A 14,881-nucleotide genomic window follows, 5' to 3' on the forward strand; every position below is an offset into this window, starting at 1 on the left:
CCCAGGAACCTGGCTACTGGTCCAGATACTGGAGGAGCCTGCTGCTCTGGGCTTGGGGTTACCCTGTGTCTGGGCTCACCACCTGTCTGCCTCCATCCGCCAGTCCCCGGGGACAGCCCTGATCCTGGACCAGGCCAGTGGCCGGGTTGGGTGTGCCACAGGGGTGGGCATCGAGGGCAGCTTCCCTTCTGCTCCCCAAGCTCCTCTGTTCCCACCGAGCAATCACACGAGGACAGAACAGCACAGGAACAGGCCCTTCGGCCCACTGTGTCTGTGCCAACCATGATGCCAACAATCTGCTGGAGGAACTCTGTGGGTGAGGCAGTATCTGTGGGACGGAAAGGGACTGTCACACAGACCCACCTCAAGGATTCGTGCTTAGCCCACTGCTCTACTCTCTCTACACTCATGACTGTGTGGTTAGGCACAGTTCAAATGCCGTCTATAAATTCACCAATGACACCACTGATGGCAGAATCTCAGATGGCAACGAGGAGGTGTACAGGAGTGAGGTAGATCGGCTGGTTGAGTGGTGTTACAACAACAACCTCGCACTCAACGTCAGCAAGACCAAGAAATTGATTGTGGACTTCAGGAAGGGGAAGTCGGGAGAACACACACCAGTCCTCACTGAGGGGTCAGCGGTGGAAAGGGTGAGCAGCTTCAAGTTCCTGGGTGTCAACATCTCAGGGGATCTATCCTGGGCCCAACACATTGATGCAATCATGAAGAAGGCGTGCCGGCAGCTCTACTTGGTTAGGATTTGAGGAGATTTGGTACGCCACCAAAGACTCTTGCAAATTTCTCCAGATGTACAGTTGAGAGCATTCTGACTGGTTGCATCACCACCTGGTATGGAGGCTCCAATGTGCAGGATCAAAAGAGGCTGCAGAGGGTTGTAGACTCAGCCAGCTCCATCACGGGCACAACCCTCCCCATCATTGAGGACATCTTCAAGAAGTAGTGCCTCAAGGCGGCGGCATCCATCATTAAGGACCCTCTCCAGTCGGGACATGCCCTCTTCTCGTTACTACCATCGGGGAGGAGGTACAGGAGCCTGAAGACCCACACTCAGCGATTCAGGAACAGCTTCTCACCCTCCGCCGTCAGATTTCTGAACGGTCCATGAACCCATGAACAATACCTCGTTATTCCTCTTTTGCACTATTTATTTATTTGTGTAACTTATAGTAATTTTATGTCTTGCACTGTACTGCTGCCGCAAAACAACACATTTCATGACATATGTCAGTTATAGTAAACCTGATTCTGATTCTGATTGTGAATTGTCGACACTTTGGATCGAAACCCAGCATCAGGACCTGAGTCCTATCACACTCTGTGTAAAAACAAGTACCTCTCCCAAGTTCTTCTACTGATGTTCTCACTCTCTCACTGCTCCCATTCACTCACTGACCAGGTCACCTGTCGGTCACCCCACGGTAACCCCAGTCTTACCCTATCAGAGACATCCCACTCCCCACCCTCCCTGTAGTTTAACAACCTGCTTTGGTCTCCTCCCCAGTTCTGACCAAGGGTCTTCAAGCTGAAACATTCTCTCTGTGTCTCTCTCCACAGATGCTGCCCAACCAGGTGAGTATTTCCAGCATTTTCTGTTCTTATTTCAGATTTCAGTATCTGCAGTTTTTTTTATTTCCGCAAACTCCGTGTTTTTGCAGAATGGTGGAGCGGCTGTGAGGGTCTAGATGGCCTACACCTCACGTTCCCTCCTCCCCCCTCAACGTTTTCAGGACGAGTTCACTCAGCCCTGGAGTGCACAGACTAACGATTTATTCTCACCACTGAGTTGATGAAATGCGATTTAACAATCAGCATCAAATGCACTTATAAAAAGTCACGGGTCTGTGGACGCATCAATTATTCACTTAAACTCCCCGAGGCCCCACTGCGATGCAGATAGTTGAAGATAAGCTCCATCCAGAGCCACATCAGACCACTGACAGGCAGTTTTGTGGTTCATTTCTAGACTCTGGTCTTAACCCTCTGAGTTACTTCACTGGAGCTGGACTGGTTTCACTGGGGTGAATGGGAACAAGGCTCTGATCCGAATGGTACCAATCGGACATGAAGTTCTCTGTTTCTTTCTGTCATTCCATCACACTCAATACCCTTGGCTCATGAAAACATCAGAAGTGGAAGGCCATTTGCTCCTTGTGCCTGCCCCACCATTCAACAGGATCATGGCTGATCTTCTACCTCAGAGCCATTTCCCAGTGCTAACCCACACCCTTGATTCCCTTCATATCTGAACACCTATCGTTCTCTGCACTGCACACACTGATTCACCCTGGGTACGGAATTCCAAGCTTCTACCACCTTCTGGGAGAAGAACTTTAATCTGATCTCCGTCCTGAATGGGTGCACCCTCGGTCTGAGGCTGTGCCTCCTGATTTTGGACAGCCCAGCTAGGAGAAGCACCCTCCCTGTATCGAGAGTGCACTGAGTGTGAGCTCACACCTTGCACTCTACAATGCAAATTTCGACTGAAAATGCTGCATTCAACAGGATTATCCAATGATCTCAATGTCTGGGGCAACTCATTGAGAACCTCACCTATCACAGCAGGTCGATGCATGGGATCCCTGACACTTGGCCTTCCCTCCCTTACCACCCACGACCAAGGCGGGCTGCCTCTGCTGCTCCTCTGACTTCCAGCAGGATTTGTGGCTCGCCATCTGCCCCAGCCCAGAGGGATAGAGGTTTGAGTGGGGGCCTGGGACTGGGTTAGAACTGGGACATTAAACCTGGCCTCAGTTTCCTGGGGAAGAGAGGGCACCAGGGAGGGTAGGAGAGGACAGGGTAATGTAGGCGAGCTTGGGTTTGGGGAGTTAGGGTATGAAGGATGGGTGGTTGGGAGAATGGGTTACCCTTCCCACAGTGTGACCCTCCCTCAGTCCTGCCCCTTTTTTTTAAAATAATAAACGTTTATTCACTAAAAACACTACAAAAGACAACCAGTGTCAATACACCACATCTAATGCAGAAAAGAAGAAACTACGCAAACGACATACTACGGTAAAGAATGCAAACTAAAAACTAAAAAAACACACACACGCTACACCCGTTAACGCGACACGCGACACTTCAAATAAGAATCGCGTTCGTACCATCCACGGCACACCCGATCCACTGAGGGGCCCACCGAGCGCGGAACTCAGCTAGGGTGCCTGCGGAAACTGCGTGCTCTCTCTCTAAACACACCCGCGTGCGCACGTAAGTGCAGATCAGTACTGCCCCTCCCACAGTGTGACCCTTCCTCAGTACCGCCCTCCCACACACACACAGACACTCACACACACACTCACACACACACGCACACACTCACACACACGCACAATCACAATCACACACACACACAATCACACACACCCACACAGAGGTGTCGCTCACTCCCTGCCGGCTGTCTGCGTGGTTTGATTGGGTTAATGGTTAGCACTCTGCGGGTGAATTCCGCAGGGTGAGCTTGGCGAATGGACTTTATTAGTCTCATTACCCAGCAGAGGATTTCTCTGCTCTCTGCTCTAATGAGGCCCCACTCTTTACATCCCCTCCCAGGTGGCTCATCCAGCATCTCCCCGTCATTGGCTGCTCACACACACAGTGACTCTGCTGTGTCTGCAGCCAACCCGCATTCACCTGTGACAGATACACTTCCCCCACCCTGTTGTGGGTACGGAGGAGCAGGCAGCAACACCCTGTAGCCCGGGGGACGTCCCATGAGGCGTAGCCACAGGTGACTAGACCTCAGGTATCAGTTCCACCCCCCAGAACCCACTGTCAAAGGCCTCTGAAATAGAAATAGCACTGACATGGTCATCGATGTAGCAGAGAAAGAGTTGGGGGAGTGCGTTTGTTTAGGACGGAGACAAGGACTGATTCATGTGTGCCACAAAGAGGCAGGCGTTCTTGCATCCGTGTGAGTGCTGATGGATCTGGAGAAAGAGACTGACAATGAACAAGAACTTTGTCAACATGAGAACCGTTCCCATCTCATGGCACTTTCCCACACATCCGCAGGAGATGTAGCTCTGGGGTTCTCACCTCTCCCCTTCCCATCACCCACGGACCCAAACACTCACCAGGTGAAGCAACGATTCACTTGCACTTCATCCAATCCGGTGTTCACAGTGTGGTCCCCTCTACACTGGAGAATCCCAACATAGATTGGGTGATTGCTTACCGGGCACCTGAGCTCAGTCTGCAGGGATATCTCAGAGTTCCCTATTCCTATCACTTTCATTCCCCATCCCATTACACGGTGGTGTAGCGGTGAATGTAACGCTTTACAGCACCAGTGACCTGGGTTCAATTCCGGCTGCACTCTGTAAGGAGTTTGTACGTTCTCCCCGTGTCTGCATGGGTTTCCTCCGGGTGCTCTGGTTTCCTCCCACATTCCAAAGACGTACGGGTTAGGAAGTTGTGGCCGTGCTATGTTGGCACCAGAAGCGTGGCGACACTTGCGGGCTGCCCCCAGAACACTCTACACAAAAGGTGCATTTCACTGTGTGTTTCAATGTACATGTGACTAATAAAGAGATCTTATCATATCTAAACCTATCTGACCTCTGTCTGGGACCTCCTCTACCGTTACCATGGGACCCAATGTAAACTGGAGAACAGAACCTCATCTTCCATCTGGACACGATACAGCCTTCCAGACTCAAATATCAAATCCTCCGACTCCAGGTAACTCACTTCCTGGGTCAGAAGGAGCCAGTTCTGCTCTAAGTCCATCTGTTATACATTCAGTTTTTCTCTCTCTGTTACCACAGCCTGACCTGCTGGGCATGTCCCACAGCCCCACATTTCACAATGTTTTACATTCCCTCGTGTTCTCACTCACCAACTCCCCCATTAACCTATCAATTGGATGAGCTGCACAACTTATCCCCATGGCAACCCTGGCCTCACCTGATCACAGATATCCATCTCCCACTCTCTCCACAATTTCAAACTAACTTGTTTGTTTTTCTTTTTTACAAGTCTGACGAAGGATCTTTACCTTAAACCGTTATCTCTGCTTCACTCTCCACAGATGCTGTGTTTGTTGGCTCTTGATTATTCGTTATTCTGTATGTAAACCTCCAAACACCTCGGTTAGATTCCAGCTTGTATCTCACTCCAGGTACCTGTTTTGTTGGCAACTGACAGGGGCCCATAAAACCCTGAACCCTTGATTACATTCTAGTCTGTAGACAAACCCCACTTATCTGTTATTCTTGATATAATCCCCCTGAACCCCTCGATTAGATTCCTGCCAGTAACTCACTCCCAGGGAGTTGTTATTCTATATATAACCCTGATCTCCTCGATTAGAATCCAGCCTGCAAAGATACTGGGATATCTGTTAATGTGTGTAAAACCCTCAAACCGCTTCATTAGGTTTCATGAACACAAGACAATAGGAGCAGGAGTAGGCCACTCGGCCCCTCCTTTCTGCCCCACCATTCAAGACGATCATGGCTGATCTATGCTGGCTTCAAATCCTCTTCTGTGCCAGTTCCCCAATTATCTCCACCCTGAATATCTCCAGTGATCTGAACTCTGCCATCCTCAGGGGGCAGAGAGTTCCAGAGATTCACCCCACTCTCAGAAAAGACATTTCTGCACATTTTAGCCTGTAACTAACTCCTGCATACCTGTGTATAAACCATGAACCCTTGGATTAGATCCCAGCCTGTAAACCTCTCCCAGGTATCTAATACTCTATATAGAAACCCCCAAATGCCTTGATTAGATTCCAACCTGTAACTCACTCCCCTGTATTTGTCATTTTAAATATAATGGCAATTGTTAATTGGTCTATTATTGACACAGTGAAAAGCTTTTGTTTGGGTGCCATCCAGACAGATCATTCCGTACATAAGTACAGTGAGGTAGTGCAAAAGAAAAGACAACAGAATGCAGACTCCATCTACAAGTTTGCAGATGATACCACCGTAGTGGGCCATATCTCTAATAATGTCAGAGTACAGAAAGGAGGTAGAGAGAACATAGAACACTACAGCACAGTACAGGCCCTTCGGCCCACAATATTGTGCCGACATTTTACCCTGCTCTAAGATCTATCTAACCCTTCCCTCCACATAGCCCCTCATTTCTCTATCATTCATGAGCCTAAGACTCTCCTAAATGTCCCTAATGTATCTGCCTCTACCACCTCTACCAGCAGTGCGTTCCACACACCCACTACCCTGTGTGTAAAAAACTTACCTTTGACATCCCCCTTATATCTTCCTCCAATCACCTCAAAATTATGTCCCCTCATGTTAGCCATTTCTGGCCTGGGAAAAAGTCTCTGACTGTCCACTCGATCTATGTCTCTTACCATCCTGTACACCTCTATCAAATCACCTCTCATCCTCCTTCTCTCCAAAGAGCTCAGTGACATGGTGACATGACAACAACCTTTCCCCCAATGTCAGTAAAACAAAAGAGCTGGTCATTGACTTCAGGAAGGGTGCAGTATACATGCACCTGTCTACATCAACGGTGCTGAGGTCAAGAGGGTTAAGAGCTTCAAGTTCCTAGGAGTGAACATCACCAATAGCCTGTCCTGATCCAACCACATAGACGCCACAACCAAGAAAGCTCACTGGCGCCCCTGCATCCTCATGAGGTGAAAGAAATTTGGCATGTCCCCTTTGACACTCCCCAACTTTTATCAATGCACTATAGAAGGCATCCTATCCGGATGCATCACGGCTTGGTATGGCAACTGCTGTGCCCAGGACCGCAGGAAACTGCAGAGAGTTGTGGACACAGCCCAACACAACACGGAAACCAGCCTCCCCTCCATGGACTTTGTCTACACTTCTCACTGCCTTGGTGAAGCAGCCAACATAATGAAAGACCCACACACACGGGTTATTCTCTCTTCTCCCCTCTCCCATCAGGCAGAAGATACAGGAGCCTGAGGACAGCTTCTATCCCACGGTGATAAGACTATTGAAAGGTTCCCTTGTATGATGAGATGGACTCTTGATCTCACGATCTACTTTATGATATTGCACCTTATTGCACTGCACTTTGTCTGTAGCTGTGACACTTTACTCTGTACTGTTATTGTTTTTTACCTGTAGTACATCAATGAACTCTGTACTAACTCAATGTAACTGCACTGTGTAATGAATTGACCTGTACGGTTGGTATGCAAGACAAGTTTTTCACTGTACCTCGGTACGTGACAATAATAAACCAATTCCAATACCAATACCAAGAATACAGTATTACAGTTACAGAGAAAGTTCAGTGTAGGCAGTCAAGTAAACTGCAAGGGCCACAGCGAGGTAGATTGCGAGATCGAGAGTTCATCTTTATCGTACAAGAGGTCCGTTCAAGAGTCTGATTAGAGCCGAGGAGATTAGATTCCAGCCTATAGCCCACTCCCAGGTAATTGGCATTTTACATAGAAATCTCCCCTCTCTCAAACCCCTCAATTAGATTTCAGCAAACAACTGACTCTTGGGGGTCTGTTGCTGCATTTTTCAATGAGCCTGTGACTCAGTCCGGTGACCTTCCCAAACCCCTCCCTTAGACTCAGTGAGCACCGCAATCATCTCTGGGTTGTGGGTTCAGAGTGGATACAATGAGGGCTCCCTCAGTGTACCACTGAGGGTGTGCTGCACTGTCATGGGGCTGTGGTTCAGGTGAAACAATAAACTCACGCCCCACACTGCCTGTTCAGGTGGATGAACATCACGATGAAAGGCTGCTCCCTTTGGGTTCAATATTCAGCAATGTCAATGAAGCAGATTAGTTGGTCACTGCAGTCTGTGGGAGTTTGCTGTGCAACATCTCTGTGGTTACGGTTACATGATGTGCAGTGGCTGCAGAGGGACTGGGATGTCAAGAAGGCCTCTGAAAATGCTTTAGTCTCTTTGGGTTTCTGGAGATCGGCAGGAGTTGGATCAATGGACTGTAGAAGCAGGGAAGGGTGAGATGCAGATCACACCTGCTTGATCCGGTGGAATGGAGAGGGTGCAGAAGAGGTTTACCAGGATGGTGTCTGGGTTAGAGAGCATGTGCTATAAAGTTGGACAAAAAACTTGGGTTGTTTTCTCTGTTTCGTCAGAGGCTGAGCGGAGACGTAGAAGTTTATAAAAGTACCAGAAGCGTAGAAAGGACAGAGTCTCTTCCCAGGATGGGAATGACAAATACCAGAGGGCATGCATTCAAGGTGAGAGGGGGAAAGTGTAGGGGAGATGTGTGGGGCAAGTATTTTACGCAGAAAGTGGTGGGTGCCTGGAACGGGCTGCCAGGGTTGGGGGTGGAGGCAGATATGATAGTGGTATTTAAGAAGCTTTTAGACAGACACAAAAATATACAGGGAATGGAGGGATATAGATTATGTGCAGGCAGAAGGGACTTAGATTAATTTAGCATCATGTTTGGCGCAGACACTGTGGGCCGAAGGGCCTGTTCCTGTACTGTACTGTTCTATGTTGTATGTTCTATGTTCTACATTTTATGTTCTATGTTCTATGTTCCATGTTCTATGATGAGAAGCTGAGACTGTAAATGGGTTCATTTCCTTCAAAGAGAGCTCTGTAACTGAGGAGCTCAAGTTTAACTGATCTGTACACAACACACCACACAGGTGCCCCGAGGTGCAGGAATCAGTAGGAAAAGCTGATCCAGCCCTCTCCCAATTTACCGGGATGTGGGGAAAGAGCAGAGATATAGGCTGGCACAGGCACAGCTGGCCAAATGGGACTGTTGGCCCCTCACTGGGAGCCTCACATCAGTCCAGGCCTTCCTGTGGCATTAGCAGAGAACGCTGTGCATCACAGAGGTAACAACCATTGCCCAATTCAGAGACCTGATTAGTCTAACAACGGGAGGTCACTGATTATGTCATCATTAACAGATCCTGCACTGGTCCGTGGTAATCGCAGCTTGCAACCGTCTTAATTCTCCACAGCACTGAGCAGAGGCAAGCAGCTCGTGCACAGGACTCATCCTGTGAACCCCACCCACCACCAGCAGCTTGTGTGTCTGTGTGAGCACACCGGAGCGACACCATGCATGCCCTGTGCATCTGCCAGGCCTCTCTCACAGGGTGAAGGGATTTAATTTGGTCTGCCCGGAACTTGTTGGTCTCCCAGCACTGCGAGATGTCCTTAGGGGAATGCTACCGACTGGCACATTCCAGGCGCTGAAGCTGGGTGCAGCCAACGCAAGAGCTCGGTGGGGAAGGACGACAGTTTAGGGTTCTTCTGCCACAGGAGAGGGAGGGGCGGGGTCAGGCGAGGAAGCCCCTTAAATATTGTAAATATGGGACTGGGTAGCCCCCAGGGAGCTACACGAGTGGCATCGGTGCTGTGTTTTTTATATAAAAAGGTAACACTAATGAATAAAGGCTCGCACTGTTTTGTAATTGTATATATCGTTTTACCACATACAGCTCAGCACATCCTGGAAACCAGCCTCCTCTCCATAGATTCCATCCACACCTCTCGCTGCCTCAGGAAAGCAGTCAGCATAATCAAAGATCTCACCCACCCCGGACATTCTCTCTTCTCCCCCTCCCATCAGGCAGAACATACAAAAGCCTGAAAGCACGTACAACCAGGCTCAAGGACAGCCTCTATCCCGCTGTTATAAGAATATGGAACAGTCCCCTAGTACAATAAGATGGACTCTTGACCTCACAATCTACCTCGTTATGTCCTTGCACCTTATTGTCTGCCTGCACTGCACTTTCTCTGTAACTGGAACACTATATTCTGCATTCTGTTATTGTTTTACCTTGTACTACCTCAATGCACTGTTGTAACGAATTGACCTGTATGATCGGTATGCAGGACAAGTTTTTCACTGTACCTTGGTACAAGTGACAATAATAAACCAATTTACCAATTTAGATTACAGAGACAAGATCAAACATCCCAGGAGAGGAGAAACAGCCGGACCCCCCCCCTCTTGGATGGTCTCCACTTCCTGGACAATATATTCCAACATTAGGATGTCTTTCTGCCAACAGAAAATAATCAAGTGATTCTCAAACTCCAAATGAGAGTGGGCGCATTGATCACTTGTCCAAGCACGGCACTCACCTCTCCACACAACCCGAAATGGAAAGTAGGAAGATCCCAGACTGGCTGGCAGCCCAGCCTCTGCATCAGACGCCAGACTCTGGTGAAGACACGTTGCAGGACAGAGGCTTACACTCCTCCTTCAGTCTATCCCTCCGTACAATAGGATCCAACTTTGGTCTCAGCTCCACTCTCCTGCCTCTCTCCCAGAACTCTTGACTCCCTTACAAATGAAGTGTCTGCCGTGGGTTTGGATATATCCAGTGGTTCTGCGCCCACAGCTCTCTGAAAGAGGAAGCTCCTCCTCACCACCATCTGAAACGGCAGCCCGCTAATTCTGAGACCATGGCCCACTTCTCGATTCCCCCATGAGGGGGAACATCCACCCTGTCAATACCCCTCAGAATCTTCCCCGTTTCAATAAGATCACATCTCATTCTTCTAAACTCCAACGAGTTATGACCCAACCTCCTCCCACCTCTCTTCAGACATCAGCCCCCTCCCAATAATCAAACCAGTAAACCCCGGGCTGTTCCCGATGCATTCACACCCTTCAAATACCATATACAGTTGTCCAGATGTGAAGCATACCCACTCTACTTTTGTCTTCATTGTTAACTTTCCAATAACATGCTGCAGCTGTACACCAGCCTTTTACAAATCAGTGAAGAATGTTGGTAACTCCTTCAGTTATGGCAGGTGCAGTGTCAACACAGTAACACAGCGTCACACTTGAAAGTTTTTGAATGGGATTCACCATCATAGACCGTTTGGACCTTTTGCCCTTGTTGCTGGTCCTCCCTCCTTCACCCTCCACACCATCCCATTTCCCCACCTTTTTGCTCCTTCCCCTCCCCTCACCCTCTGTAGGAAGTGTGACACCAGGACTATCTGGCTCTGGGGTGAGTGTACGAGAAAGGGACTCAAACCCACAGTCTCTGCCCTGGGCACTCCTGGGGTGCAATCCATGGTGCCTGAACCTCACTTAACCCAAGAACATATCCCACTGTCTTGTCCTCTCTCCAGAGGTATCAGCTGTGTGCCAACTGTACAAAAGGTGCAAGGGTTTCCATGCCAACCACTCTAACACCCTCCTCACTTCTCCCCTCCCTACCCGATGAAAGGAACCCTTCCCTATCCACACCCTTCAGAAAGCCTCGCTTAAGTCCCTGTTCCAGCCTGTTTGATCTTGCTGTACACATGATGATTATAATGCCAACCTACGTAACAACCACCAAGTAATAAATTATATACAAGGCACTCAGGGAGATTGTTGATTAATGTGAAATGGGTCCTAACAATCGCAAATCCACCTCCTACACAGAACGGGGAAGAAGGAGGTGAGGAACGTGAGGTTAACCACACAAAGAGAATTCTACTCTGGTCATGTCAGCATCGAAGTTGACAGTATTGGTGTGTCATCTGCTGCTCTGGACACCTAACATTGTGCCCGTAACAGATGAAGGGCTAGCTGTAGGAACAGAAATTTGGCGTGGTGATCAGTGTGTAATCAACATTTACAATAATATGCATCAGCTTCAAGCTTTACTAGAGTTAATTACTTTCTAACTTAATGCATAGGAATGCTGCCAAGCTATGGCTGTTGACTAGTATTAAAACAAATTGATCTAAGAGTAATAATCCAATCTAATTTGTTTTACTTGCAACTCTAATTAAGTTTTCCACAAAATATGCATTATATAACGTGATTTATAGCAAAAAGCTCTGGTAAAAAAGAGAAATTGTTAGCCACCGGCATTTGCCAATATTAAATAAATTGATCCACAGTGATAATCCCAAATAATTTAATTAGATTCACTACTAATTAATTTCAATCAAAATAAATCGTCTTCGAGGACACTTGTGTCGGGCTATAAAATGCATTGATATCTTCCGCAGTTGGTCATCCTTTACGGGAGAGAGTAGCAGCGCGTTGCAAAAAAATTCTTCCTGTTCCCTTACTCTTGTGTTCTTCCCTCAAAGGACAGTGTGACGGGGTGTGGCAGGGTGGCAGAGTCATTGTTGTCATACCGTTGTGCCCTTCCCATGGAGAGCAAGGTGGATTAACAATCTGACAGGCTGTGATGTGAATACCCTTCCAGATTAGTTTGCTGTCGCATACAATGAAATTCCTTACTCACGTGAAGTTCACAGTGTACGTGGTGATAATAAATACAGCGACAGGGTGAAACAGCAGAATGGTGCAGAGTACAGTAGTGCAGTCTGAGGCAGCGCAAAAAGAAATGCTAAAGTGACAATAACAGAAGGGGTGGAATGAAGGGTCCGAGAACATGGCAGCCCCACCGGGAAGGGGGTGTGAGAGAGGGGACTGGTTCAGGAGTCTGACAGCAGTGGGGAAGAAGCTGTTCCTTGAGTCTGGGTGTCCGGGCTTTCAAGCACCTGTGTCTTCTCCCAGAAGGTAGAAGAGAGAGAAGGAACGGCCAGGGTGACAGGTGTCCCTGACAATACTGTCAGCCTTCCTGACGCAACGGGCGGTGAAGACGGACTGGATGGAAGGAGGTGACGGGCCTGTGACGGACTGGGCCATGTTTACCGCTCTCCGCAGGTTCCGTCAGTCCAGAGCATAGTTAAAAGGAGGCATCAGGTCAGCACAGGGCTAACATTACTACAGAGAGTCACAAGACTAGAAAGTGAGGGAGAAAGGGAGATCCGAAAGGAAAAAGAAGTGTCAGTGAGATGTGATGAGAAGAAATGGTAAAGGTTTTTAAGCATTCACTTACACAGTTAGTGTGAAGGCCAATCGCTCATCTGTTGTACCTCCTTCTGATGTATCAGATTCCATCCATCTCCTCCCACTCCCACTAAGCCCACCTGGTGTTGTTCACCAACTGATATGGAATTGGCCTTCACACTTCTATCCCGCTGTCATAAGACTACTGAACGGTCCCCTTGTACGATAAGATGGACTCTTGACCTCACAATCGACCTCATTATACCTTGCACCTTATTGTCTGCCTGCACTGCACTTTCTCTGTAACTGCAACACTTTATTCTGTATTCTGTTATTGTTTTCCCTTGTACTACCTTGATGTACTGATGTGATGAATTGACCTGTACGATCGGTCTGCAAGACAAGTTTATCTCTGTACCTTGGTGCAGGTGACAATAATAAACCAATTTACCAATTTATTTATTTACCTTCCCTCAGCTGACACCATCACTGTGTTGCTCTGAGAATCCTGATCTGCTCCCTATCACAGACACCCTCCCCCCATTTCATTCTCTCTGGCTCCTCCCCCTCCACCCCCCCCATATCCCCCCCCACCCCCCCCCCCACTCCACCAACCTTGCTCTGCAACTTAAAACATGGCTTACCTCTAATTTTCCCCATAGCTGATGAACAGTCATCCACCCAAAACTTGTTGGTCTCCCAGCACAGTGAGATGTCTGTCAGGGAATGCTGCCGACTGCCACAATCCGGGCTGCAGGCGTCCGTGCTGAGAGACGCATTGAAGCAAAGGCTCTGGGGGAGGGACCACAGTCTGGGCCCCTCCCGCGACAGGACATGGGGGGCTGAGTAGGGTGGGGAAGCCCCTCACACAACGGAGAGGTGTATCACCCCGGAGGGCCACATGAGTGCTAACCATGCCATGTTACAACAAAATGTGTCAACACAACCTAATGTATTGACCAAATGACATTAAGAATGTAAAGAGTTTTGCGCTGTTTATTCCCTTTGTACACATATTTTATGATGAATAAAGTTTATTTTTGAAATTTTAAAAACTGTTTCCTTGTTGGTAGTTACTGGCCTGATGAACATTTCCAGCACTTTTTATTTTATTTCATGGGTATTTTTTATTGTCATATTTTGGACATAGGAATTTCAGTTACTGTAAGGAAATTCACTCCAGCAGTAAGTGCTTTCACTGAGCAGCAGCACACAGTTGAATGTGTTCCATTCACACGTAATGACAAGTAATTGTTGCAGTTATTGTTGTCCTGTAATGGTGGGACTCCCATCGGAATGGAGTTACAAGAGACCGTTACACACCAGTTAAAGTTTATATTACATTTTATAATGTAAGGTTTTGAATTTTTAAGGTTGGTGGTTTTGCATACAAACTGGAAGCAAGATTTTTTTTAATAGCAGAAGATAAATCCATGCATAGGTGCGCTCATGGGACAAACACACACAAGAACACAAGAAATCAGGAGACACAAGAGATTCTGCAGATACTGGAATCTGGAGCAACACACACAGAATGCTGGAGGAACTCAGCAGGTCAGGCAGCATCTATGGGGGGAAATAAACAGTCGACGTTTCGGGTCGAGACCCTTCATCAGGACTGGGAAGACACAAATCAGGAGACACAAGAGACTGCAGATTCTGGAATCTGGAGCAACAAACAATCTGCTGGAGGGCTGGGGCCTCAGCGGGTCACGCAGGAAAGGAATTGTCGATATTTCGGGTCGAGACCCTTCACCAGGATTGGGAAGACACAAATCAGAATGAGATGGGAAGTATAAAGAGAAAGGGAGAGGTGAGAAAGGAGTCCAAGGTGATTGGTGGACTGAGGAGAGGTGTGAGATGACAGGCAGGTAGTGACAGGTAGGGGAGGGGAGCAGGGCTGGAGTTGGGAGACGGTGACAGGTGAATGAGAGATGGAGGCAGACACGATAAGGCGAGGGTACTCCGACGGCTGGCTAGATCATGGGAAAGGGAGGTGAAGGAGATGGAAAAGACTAAAAGTACGGAGTAGATGGATTCATTTAGAGCAGGTTCAAACTCTGACCAGGTCTAGAAGAAAGAAGGGAGGGGGATAGAGAAGGGGTAAGTAAAACCAGAGGTTCCCCACCAC

Source organism: Pristis pectinata, chromosome 12 (assembly GCF_009764475.1).
Source record: "Pristis pectinata isolate sPriPec2 chromosome 12, sPriPec2.1.pri, whole genome shotgun sequence".
In the NCBI taxonomy this organism is placed as follows: Eukaryota; Metazoa; Chordata; class Chondrichthyes; order Rhinopristiformes; family Pristidae; genus Pristis; species Pristis pectinata.